General features: G+C 46.7%; 1 long non-coding RNA gene across 1 annotated transcript; it reads right to left on the bottom strand.

Annotated features, from left to right (window-relative positions):
- Positions 1 to 565: 565 nt before the first annotated feature.
- LOC144331098 (uncharacterized) lies at positions 566 to 5,127 on the bottom strand. The gene is made up of 3 exons (XR_013397984.1): positions 3,818 to 5,127; positions 2,669 to 2,997; positions 566 to 1,474 (listed from the first exon to the last, which is right to left on the bottom strand). It is a non-coding gene; the product is annotated as an uncharacterized LOC144331098 (long non-coding RNA).
- Positions 5,128 to 11,307: the final 6,180 nt, after the last annotated feature.

Below are 11,307 nucleotides of genomic sequence, written 5' to 3'. Positions count from 1 at the left end.
ACATAGGTTTTTCTTTACTATTGCATGTTTAGGCTGAAAAGTTTTGAAACGTTTATGCTCTGCTTCACTTTTAAATATAAGTTCTAGTTTCAGGTCACTTCTTTGTTTATGCAAATAAATGTAGGCTATTAGAGGCAGCCAGGCCATATCCTGAATACTTTGCTGCTTAGAAACTTATTCTGCCAGATACCTTAAATCATTTCTCTCAAGTTCAAAGCTCCACAAATCTTTAGAGCAGGGGCACAATGCCTGCCAGTCTCTTTGCTAAAGCATAGCAAGAGTGACCTTTACTCCAGTTCCTAATAAGTTCCTCATCTCTATCCGAGACCACCTCAGCCTGGATTTCACTGTTCATATTTTCAGCATCTTGGTCACAACCATTCAACAAGTCTCTAGGCAGTTCCAAACTTTCCCTCATCTTCCTATCTTCTTCTGAGCCTCTGCTCATTTCCCAGTTCCAAAGTTGCTTCCACATTTTCAGGTATATCAATGCCCCACTTCTCTGGTATCAATTTTCTGTATTAGTCCATTCTCACACTGCTATAAAGAACTACCTGAGACTGGGTAATTTATAAAGAAAAGAGGTTTAATCAACTCAGTTTCACAGGCTCTACAGGAGGCATGGCTGGGGAGACCTGGGGAAACTTACAATCATGGCAGAGGGTGAAGAGGAAGCAAGCACCTTCTTCACGTGGTGGAGTGGGAGAGAAAGAGTGAAAGGGGAAGTGCTACATACTTTTAAACAACCAGATCTCATGAGAACTCACTCACTGTCAGAAGAACAGCAAGGGGGAAGTCCACCTCCATGATCTAATCACCTCCCACCAGGTTCCTCCTCCAACATTGGGAATTACAACTTGATATGAGATTTGGGTGGGGACACAGAGACAAACCGTATCAGCCTTCAATAAAGCTCTCAGGCAGGAACCCAATTCAGCCAAGTTCTTTGCCACTTCATAACAAGCATGGTCTTGGCTCTCATTTCCATCTGAGACCTCATCCAGAATGGCCTTTACTGTCCATGTTCCCAACAGCATTTTGCTCACAACCAGGTAGGTAATCTCTAAGAAGTTTTAGTCTTTCTCTGTATCTATTCTCTTGTTTTGCACCCTCACCAGAATCATCCTTAATGCTCTGTTCAAAGCATTACAGACTTTTTCTAGCAGTCACTTCAAAACAGTTCCAGCATCTACCCATTACCCAGTTCCAAAGCTGCTTCTACTCTGGCCTTCTCAAGGACTCATCTGGAGAGCCTGTGATTGCTGAAGGATGAAGTTCTCCTCATGCTGGGCACGGAAAGCCCCAGTAGTGACAGGCTCTTAGAGAAGGAATCCTCCTGGCCCTCCTGCCTCCCAGGCCCCCCCGAGATGCTGTCTGGCCTCGCAGCTCTCCAAGACCATCCCTTCAGCTCTGGCTAGACAGCTCTCCATCCTTGTTGGGGCCATGGGATCCCCAAAGCTGTGGTTTCTCATGGCTGGGAGGAGAGAGAGAGAGAACGTGGCTCAGGGAGGCTGGCAGGGCTCTCTGTACGGGACCCCAGAGAGGCAGGGCAGAGGAGGAAGACAGTTCTAGAGCGTCTGCATCGAAGATTACAGGCTTCTTGCCAGACCTCCAATCACTGTCCGCCTCGTTATACCTCCAGGCTGCAGTTGGCACACAAATCCATGGGCCATCAGTTGCTTTTGTTTTTAAGATCAAAATATCATATTTATGGCTAATAAAACTGAGTGGAGAATTACTAATAAAACTGACCTTAGATCTGCAGCCCAGAGGGCATTCAAATAATCTCCATTCCCTCCTTTAATTGAACTTGTCCCCTGAAACATCAAACCTGCTCGCTTATTCTTCAACCACAGGGTGCAATTATTTTTTACACAAGCACCCTACACAATGGGGAGACCCGAGAGAGAGAGAGTCGGGGGGTGTTTATAAGGTTTATTGAGGGGATTAGGGGACCAGAAGAGAGGGGAGGAAGCAATTCTGCCGGTGGAAATCCTTTCTCTACTTAAAAAAAATTCACCACACACAAAGACCACAAACAAAACCCCCTGTAAGAATTTTGTTTTGAAAGCTGTTCCCTGCCCCAGGTCAAAGAGAAGCAAAGAAGGGATCCGGGCGTTGCGGGACACGGCTCTCCCACCGCGGCGCCCACTCTCTGGTTCCCTGTCTTTTCTCTCCAGGAAGTTCAGGTGCCTCAGCCTGGGCCTCATTCGAGCTTTTAAATAATAAACAGGTGTTATCCTTGCCCTCATTTGTTACAGTTTTTAAAAAGCAAAATAAGCTAAACAAAGCAGAGAAGTATGCACCTAAAAACGTTTCTTCGACGGCTGGAGAAGCAAGGAAGGAAAGGCTGCCTACCATTTATTTTTTATAAACATCATACTAAATAACATGGATTTCAACTTATGGCTAAAAATAACATGCGATGTTTTCACTGCAGATGTCCCCAGGCCCTAAAGCGATTTCAGTGGAGCCTGCAGCTACCCCATCCTCCCATCGCTGCTCGAGGTCCCACGTTACCTACGCCTCATTGTTTCTAGAAGTTGCATTTCTGTATATTGCTCTGAATTGGTTTGCATGCTGGACCCTTGCTTTCCTGTTTTTGCCTCCTCCCACCCTGGGCCATCCCACCCCACCCTGGTGATCTTTGGGACGCCCCCTTGCCTACCCTGCAAGGACACTTGATGGAGAGGCTGCTGGGTTATGGCTTCCTTCCTCAGCTGACTCGCAGGCCCGTGGCCCCACAGATGTTCTCCCTGGGTTTGTTTTGATAGCCTGTTTTAAAAACAGTTCACATCCACCAACTGTTCAGATAATAATATTCCAAGTGGCAAGCAACTGTGATTATTTTTGTCGCTGTTTAGCCTGACGAGGACAGCTCAGCTGGAAAATATGGGACCGGGGGGAATTCCCCTTCCTTGCTCTTCTAATCGTTGCCCATGTTTGCCACAAGGAAGTTGCATTTTTAGCTTTCTCTCGCATTGAGCCCCATGTTGCCTGGGAAGGAGAGAAGAAGGGGAGAAAATCAGATGGAGGAAATGCAGTATGGGGCCTAGTGGAATCGATAACCTTCCTTCCAAGTCAGACTGTTTTACTATCAACACTAAGAGGAGTCTTTGTGTACGTGTGTGTGGTGACATAAAGAAAGCCTTGCTTGGGGTAAAGCTGGTACTTTGAAGTGGCTCTCTCTCCAACATCTCAGACATCCCGGGCCTAAAATCGAACTTCTCGTTTGCCTATCCAGTTGCAGAAACCCCTGTGGTCTCCTGTAAAAGTGCAAAAGATCCCTACGCCTTCCCCAGGTTCCCAGAACAGGCTGACTGGTCCCTCTGACTGTTGCACTCCTCTGACCTCCAGAGTCAGTTATTTGTCAAACCTGGTTGATTTTCCCGGGACTTAAAAAAATTCTCTTGCACCTATCCCTTCTTTTCCAACCGCACCACCTGCCCCCAACAGTTGGCCCCTTCCCTGTCCCCTTCACTGCAGCGGCAATTTCAACCATGCCCTGGCCTTCCATCCCTCTCCTCCCATTTCACCCTCATACCATGGCTAGGCCCAGCTTCTGAAATCTTGACCCTGTTGTCACTTACCTGCTCAAAAACGCTTAGCAACCTCCCATTGTGTGCAGAGTGGAGCTACGGTGCCTTTGCCCGACTTTCCAGGCCCTCTGTGCCCAGGTCCCTGCCTGATCTCTCTGCTTCCCCATTCGGACCCCTCCCACAGTCTGCCCAAGCTCAGGATTTCCTGAACACACCTGTGCTTTCCAGCAGGGCTGCCACGTGACTGATTCCATGGCTGCCCTTCCCTTCACTATTACCTGAATGTGCTTCCAAGAGGTGAATACGGTTCAGCCTGTATGACCACACGGCCCCCGGGCCTTTGAACACGCTGCTTCCTCATTCTGAAGTGCTCTCCTCTCCCAGCTCCACCTATCAAAATCACACTATTCTTCAAATGCTGCTTCTTCCATGAAGCCATTGATGGTGATTCTTGCTGGAAAGGGTGGCTCTTGATCATGAAAATCTGAAAAACATTATATTGGAAGTGTTTATAATTTTTTTTTTTTGTATTTAGATGTCAGATTTTCTTACATAAAACCCAAACCTCTTTAAGAATAAAGGCTGTGAATTACTTTCCTGCATACAATCTGCTGTGCCTAGCAGTCAATTTTTGTTGGAGGAATGAAGGAATGAATGATTTATGTTGGGCTTGGGCGTGTACATTTCACTGATGACCCCTGGGTGCATTTAAATTCAGCACACCTGTCAGGTCTCTCCTCATCCTTATTTGTTACTCTATGCTGCCAAGTTAGGTGGAGGATAGGGCAGGAACCTGGGGACGTTTCCTTCATTATCTACAGTCACATAATCACGAATCACAGATTCTCAGATATGAGCAAGTCCATCAGATACTGACAGCCCAGTGTTTTGCAAATGATTGCTCAGAGCTCCAAGTCCCAGGACATGGCCGGGGGTGGGGGGGCGGGGGTGGAGGTGTGCAGCACAAGGAGGCTGTGGGAGAGGGAGCTTTGGGATTCTGCTCCTGCTCCAACCAGATCAGCTCTGCTTGTATCTGTTTCACATTTTGAGGTCTGGTGGAAGTTATCTTTACCAGAGGCCAAAAAGAATTTTTATGAAAAACAAAACCAAACCACACATATAGTCCAAGTTGATAAAAATCCAAAACTTAAGAAAACGCCTGTCTAAACCTATCTGGAGGGATCTGAAGGAAAGTACATTCAGCAACTTCTAATCTATAGCAATCACCCACACCATCACAGGACGGCCCCACAAAACAATCATCAGATCCAAGACGTCCGTTAAGAGTCCAGGAAAGAGCTGGAGGAGGCGAGTCACGCCAGGTTTTAGCTCCAGTTACGCCAGGAACAAGTTGTGCAACGCAGGGAGTTCTTTCGCCTCTCTAGACTCAGCATCTCATTTAAAAGCATCCGGTGGCCCTAGCAGCCTAGGCTGGGTGGTTCAGTGGTTATTAAGGGCACAGGGAGACCTGAGTGGCACCAGCACAGCCCAGGGAGCCACTGGGAGAGGAGAGGGGCCCAGCAGTGACACAGCCAGCAAGTGTCTGCACAAGGAAGAAGTACTGAGAGCTGGTCAATCTGCTCTTAGCCTGAACTTGGTGATCTCAGAGGCCCGGCCCAGCTCTAACATCTGTGACTCAGCTGGCAGCCGCGTGGACCCAGTTGCTGGGGGAAATGCTGCGTGCACATTTATTCTGGGTTTGGATATTTAAAGAGCCGGGCGTGTTGAGGGACATTTCGGAAGTGCTTAGGGAGGGAGGGAGGGAACTGCAGACTGGGCTTTTCTTTAAACACTTATAGATATCCTGTCTTGATCTCTTGGTCCACAAAGAGTAATTTTCTTCCCCTAAGAAAGTGACGTGGGTCTTGCCCATTGTGTCCGCCTCGCTGGCTCCCGGCTGTGCAGCCCAGCAGGAAGCAGGTGGCCTGAGGTGAAACACATGCCCAGCCCAGCTCAGGCCACTTCTGGGTTCCTGCCCAAGGGCAGCCTTGCTCCCCACAAGCAAAACTTGGCATGTCCCCTAGACTGCTGGGCATCTGGGGCACGGGGCTGACCCTTCACCTGGGAGGAGAAGAATGGAGCTCTCTCTGAGCCCCCAGGGGTCCTGGCAAAGGTGGCAGCCATGGGCCCTGGGGACACGGGGCAGCCTGGGCTGCTTCTTCCGCACTTGCTGTTTTCACTGGCTCAGGAAGCTCTGACTGCAAGCTGGGACTTTGTTTCCAAATCCCTGCGTCATTTTTACTATTTGAATGGCCACTTTGGGCTGCTTTTAGGGAGGTGGCTCTTTTGTCGCTTTCCTCACTCAGGATGTTGTTTCCAGTAGATTTCCTCACAGACTCCGTCTGCTGCCTTTGTTTTCTCTTCTGGGGGCAAACAGAGAAATCTTCCAGAATGGAGACTGCATCAGTGAATCGGACCTGCGGTGCTGTGAGCCAGCACAGTTTCATTTTTCTCTTATGACATTTATTGTTTTTACTTCTGCTTTCAGAGGTCATTGTGTCTACATGCTCATTATAGCACATTTAAAAAAATATGGGAAACACATATAGGTAATATAGGAGGAAAATGAATATCACCCATAGGCCCAGTAGCCAGAGATCTACCTAGAATTCCAGTGATAATTTTTTTGTTTTGTTTTGTTTTAAATTGGGCTCACACTGCACACATTGCTAAGGAACTTGCTGCTTTGCTGCTTACCCCCAACCCTGTATCCTTAACACTGTCCCATGCTCTTTTATATTTTGCAGACACAGTTTTTTGTTTTTTGTTTTTTTTTTGGACAGAGTCTCACTCTGTTGCCCAGGGTGGAGTGCAGTGGCCTGATCTCTGCTCACTGCAACCTCTGCCCCACAGGTTCAAGCAGTTTTCCTGCCTCAGGCTCCCAAGTAGCTGCGATTGCAGGCACCCACCACCACACTTGGCTAATTCTTGTATTTTTGGTAGAGACAGGGTTTCACCATGTTGACCAGGCTGGTCTCGAACTCCTGACCTCAAGTGATCCTCCTGCCTCAGCTTCCCAAAGTGCTGGGATTACAGGTGTGAGCCACTGCGCCAGGCCGCAGACACAGTTTTTAAGTCCCTACAGCTCTCCTTTGGCCTTGCCACCAACAATCCTGTGTCAAAGACGTTAGCCGGTGTGAAGGAGGAACGAGGACAGGAGAATGGAGTAGGTCACACAATCCACATCTACATACAAAGCCCAGGTGGAGAAAGTTGTGGGTGGCTTTTCTTTTCTTTCTTATCTTCTAGAGTGTGCACATTTTTCTGTCACAAACGCAGGAGAAGAGGCAGAATAACGTGGCGATCGGAAGTGTAGGCTTCGGCAGCCTGTGATATGGGTGCAGTCCTGCCACTAACCAGACGAGGTGCTTAACGGCAGAGTGCCTCAGTTTCTTCATCTGTAAAGTGTGAACAATAATGCGACCTGCCTCACATGTCAGCTTTGAAGATGCAGCTGAAGTCCAGTAAATACCCGGTCCTCAGTGACAATTAAGGCTTTATATGAACATTGCGATCATAAAAAGTCTGGCCAGGCACAGTGGCTCATGCCTGTAATCCCAGCACTTTGGGAGGCCAAGGCAGGTGGGTCACCTGAGGTCAGGAGTTTGAGACCAGCCTGGTCAACATGGTGAAACCTCTTCTACTAAAAATACAAAAAATTAGCCCGGCATGGTGGCTGGCACCTGTAATCCCAGCTGCTCAGGTGGCTGAGGTAGGAGAATCACTTGAACCCAGGAGGCAGAGGTTGCAGTGAGCCGAGATCGTGCCACTGCACTCCAGTCTGGGCAACAAGAGTGAAACTCCATCTCAAAAAATAAAAATAAAGTAATAAATAAATAAATAAATAAGAAGTCTAAAAGTCCCTGCTATGGACTGAATTTGGTCCCTACAAATACATCTGTTGAAGTTCAACCCTCAGCACCTCAGAATGCGACTGTTTTGGAGACAGCATCCTTACAATGGTAATTAAGTTAAAATGAGGTCATTGGGGTGGATGTTTACCCAATACCACTGTGTCATAACAAGAAGATGCAGAGACACCAGGGATGCGCTTGCACAGGGGAAAGGCCATGTGAGGACACAGCAAGAAGCTGGCCGCCTCCCAGCCAAGGAGAGAGGCCCCAGGAGAAACCAAACCTGCCCATACCTTGATCTCGGGCTTTCAGCTTCCAGAATGGTGGGAAAACAGACTTCCGTTGGGTAAGCCACTCGGTCTGTGGACTTTGTTATGGAAGCCCCAGCAAACCAATGCAGTTCCTTAACAAGAACATCAGTGTTATAGTTGCTCATCTAAGCACAGTGCAGAGGCAGCTGGTATACCCTAGACAAGTGGAAAACAGCTCGACTGCAGGCCCAGCAGTTCCTGCCCACCACGAGAAGCCCCCCTTGCCTTCGCAGGGTAGCCGGTGGCTGCATGACATCCTTTGGCTGCGCAGAGCCCCCAGGCTCTTGCCTCACCAGGCCTGTCTCTTCCAGGCAACAGGGTCTGTCTTGGCTTCATTTGGAGGGCAAGTGCTTCCTCCTCCTTCAGGAACCTTGGCCAGCCATTTCCAATACAACATGTGTGTCTGTACTTGAATGAAGTGGTTTTCCACCCTCCAAAGACCAGGGGGAGAGTTTTCATGCACAGTCCATTTGCATCACTGACATGATGCGCTCTGAGAGTGGGGTGTTGAATCCAAGACTCAGGTGTAGAAAGGGGGCCGCTGGAGGATGTATGTGCAGTGCTTCCTCAGATTATGAAAGCACAGCCAGCCTTCTGTTGGAAGCACAGGAAAAGTGTTTGCTGGGTAAGAATATTTTCCATCTTTGCAAACTGTGGGCCAGCTCTTTCTCCTTGGCTAGGGAGGTAGCCAATGCACCTTGTCTGCTAAGTCAGCCTCTCTTCATCCCTATTTTCTCAGTAGACAGCCTTATAAATCTGGCTAATAACTCCCATTTCATTTCCCCAAACTCCATTAGAGGGAAATTATAATGAAGCTCAAATACCCACCAGGTTATTCATGGGAAGGACCTTTGGCTTTTTAAAAATGCATTTTAGATGGCTGGATTAATCTAGTGGCACATTACAATGCAGCCCTGCTGAAGTTTGCAGGAGATTCCTGGCACCCGGCATTGTGCACTGCACAATGCCGCCAAGAAGCGTGAATTATCTTTACAGGAAGAGGCAGGAATTAATATGTCAGATGGAAAAGACCCACTGGCAGCACCTGATGAAAACCCAGGACTCTTTGCTCCCTGTCAAGGTTCTGCAAGGTTGGAGTCATAATCACACAACTCACAAGCAAACGCCCTGAGCAGGCTCCTCTCTGCAAAGGGCATAAGGGCAGAACAGCAGAGAAGTGACACACTACCCTCTCCATCTGGCCCTGCTCACCCACAAGCGTTGGGACAGGAATATTTGTAGCCTTGGAAAGAGGCACTTACCGAGATGCTTAATTGATGAAAGGCACATTGAGAAAAAAATGCTGATTTCATTCCTTTTATTACCTCTCTGGCACAGCAAGTTAATTAAAAAGAAAGTACGATTGCAGCTTTGTATTCATTAACCAGGTTGATTTGTAATGTAAATATATGCATTTGTATGGTGCATACATTAATGTAAGAGTAATAACAATAATGATAGTATCTATCACTAAATGAGCTCCAGATCCCAGGGAAGGAATGATCCACAGATTACTTACAACCCTTCCAACAACCCTGTTTGAAGGGTTATAAATAATGTTGACCTTACTGGGGCCAACATTATTAAATTTATTTTATTGATGGAGAAACTGAGGCTCAGAGTAGTTAAGGAGTTTGCCGAGCTAATGTGTGGTGTGCTGGGATTTGGTCTACATGAGGAAATAGTACATTTGTGGCAGAGTGAACTGAAACTTCTTTCTGCACACTCCTGCTTCAATTCCATCACCTAATCCTCAATGTGGTCATGAGAGAAGCCCCATGCGGTGGAGAGAAGCCAGATTGACTGCCACCATTCGCTGTTGTGTAGAATGAGGAAGCTCCGGAAGTCACCAGAGCAGGAAGGAGCACAGGAGCCCTTAGCACAGGAATGGCAAGGACACTGGTTATTTTGCAAAAAAACAGCTCCTTCATGTTAATATGAAGAACACAGTTTTCTCATACAGATTAAGTGGGTTCATTTTTGGAAGGGCAATGCTCCTTCCGGTGGTGGATTGTTTTTGGTTTCACATACCTCAGGAGAAAACCAATCATGCTTGAAGTTAAAGACCAGCTCCATTTCCCCTCCTTCCCATCCTAACTTTTTTACTCCTTTATCCCTCCAGAGGAGCAAAGAGAAGCTTGGAGGAAGAGAAAGCCGCTAGTATTCAGTGAGAGGATCACTCAAATCCTTCACCAGCATGCTCAATGAAGAATGCATTCAAAAAATCAGACGTTTTTTTCTTCCTGGCAACAAAATCTTGCCAAAATAAGCGTTCCAATGGTTTTATTTGTGGAAAGCCAACACTTTCCCCCAAAATATTTTTTCTTGTTTCTTGTTTGGCTGCTACAAATAAAGCTGCAATGAACATACATGTACACATCTTTGCACGGAAGTAGCTTTCTTTTCTCTTAAGTAAATATAGGTGTATTTCATTTTATTGTACTTTGCTTTCTTGTGTTTCTCAGATGTTATTTATTTGTTTATTTAGAAATTGAAGATTTGTGGCAATCCGGTGTAGAACAAGTCTATCTGTACCATTTTTCCAACAGCACGTGCTCACTTTGCATCTCTGTGCCACGTTTTGCTAATTTGGGAATACTTTAAACTTTCTAATTACTATTATATTTGTTACGGTGATCGGTGATGACAGCAATCTTTAGTGCTACTACTATAATTGTTTTGTGGTGTCATGAACGGCACCCGTATAAGGTGGTGAACTTAATTGATAACGTGTTCTGACTGCTCCATTTACCAGCTGTTCCCCCATCTCTCTCTTTCTCCTAAGGCCTCTCTATTCCCTGAGACACAACACTATTAGAATTAGGCCAGTTAATAACCCTACAATGGCCTCTAAGTGTTCAAGTGAAAAGGAGAGCTACACGTTGTATTAATCCATTCTCACATTGCTATAAAGAACTACCTGAGACTAGGTAATTTATAAAGAAAGAAGGTTTAATTGACTCACAGTTCTGTAGGTCGTACAGGAAGCTTGGCTAGGGAGGCCTCAGGAAACTTACAATCACTGCAGAAGGTGAAGGGGGAAAAGGCACATCTTCACATGGAGGATCAGGAGCAGCAGGGAGACACTACACTTCTTAAACTAGCAGTTCTTGGGAGAACTCTATCACAGACAGCACTAGAGGGAGGGTGCTAAACCATTAGAAACTGTCCCCATGATCCAATCACTTCCCACTAAGCCTCAATGTCAACATTGGGGATTATAATTTGATGTGAGATTTGGGCAGGGACACAGATCCAAACCATATCATTCTGCTCTGGCCCCTCCCAAATCTCATGTCCTTCTCACATTTCAGAATATAATCATACCTTCCCAACAGTCCCCCAAAGTCTTAGGTAGTATTAACTCAAAAGTCCACAGCCCAAAGTCTCATCTGAGGCAGGCTAGTCCCTTCTGCCTATGAGCCTATAAAATCAAAACAAGTTAGTTACTTCTAAGATACAATGGGGGTATAGACATTGGGTAAATACTCCCATTCCAAAAGGAAGAAATTGGCCAAACCAAAGGGGCTACAGGCTCCATGCAAGCTGAAACCCAGCAGGGAAGTCATTAAATCTTAAAGTTCCAAAATCATCTCCTTTGAC

This window comes from Macaca mulatta, chromosome 9 (genome assembly GCF_049350105.2).
Source record: "Macaca mulatta isolate MMU2019108-1 chromosome 9, T2T-MMU8v2.0, whole genome shotgun sequence".
In the NCBI taxonomy this organism is placed as follows: Eukaryota; Metazoa; Chordata; class Mammalia; order Primates; family Cercopithecidae; genus Macaca; species Macaca mulatta.
The sequence above is the reverse complement of the archived record's forward strand: the minus strand, read 5'-3'. Positions and strand labels throughout refer to the sequence as shown.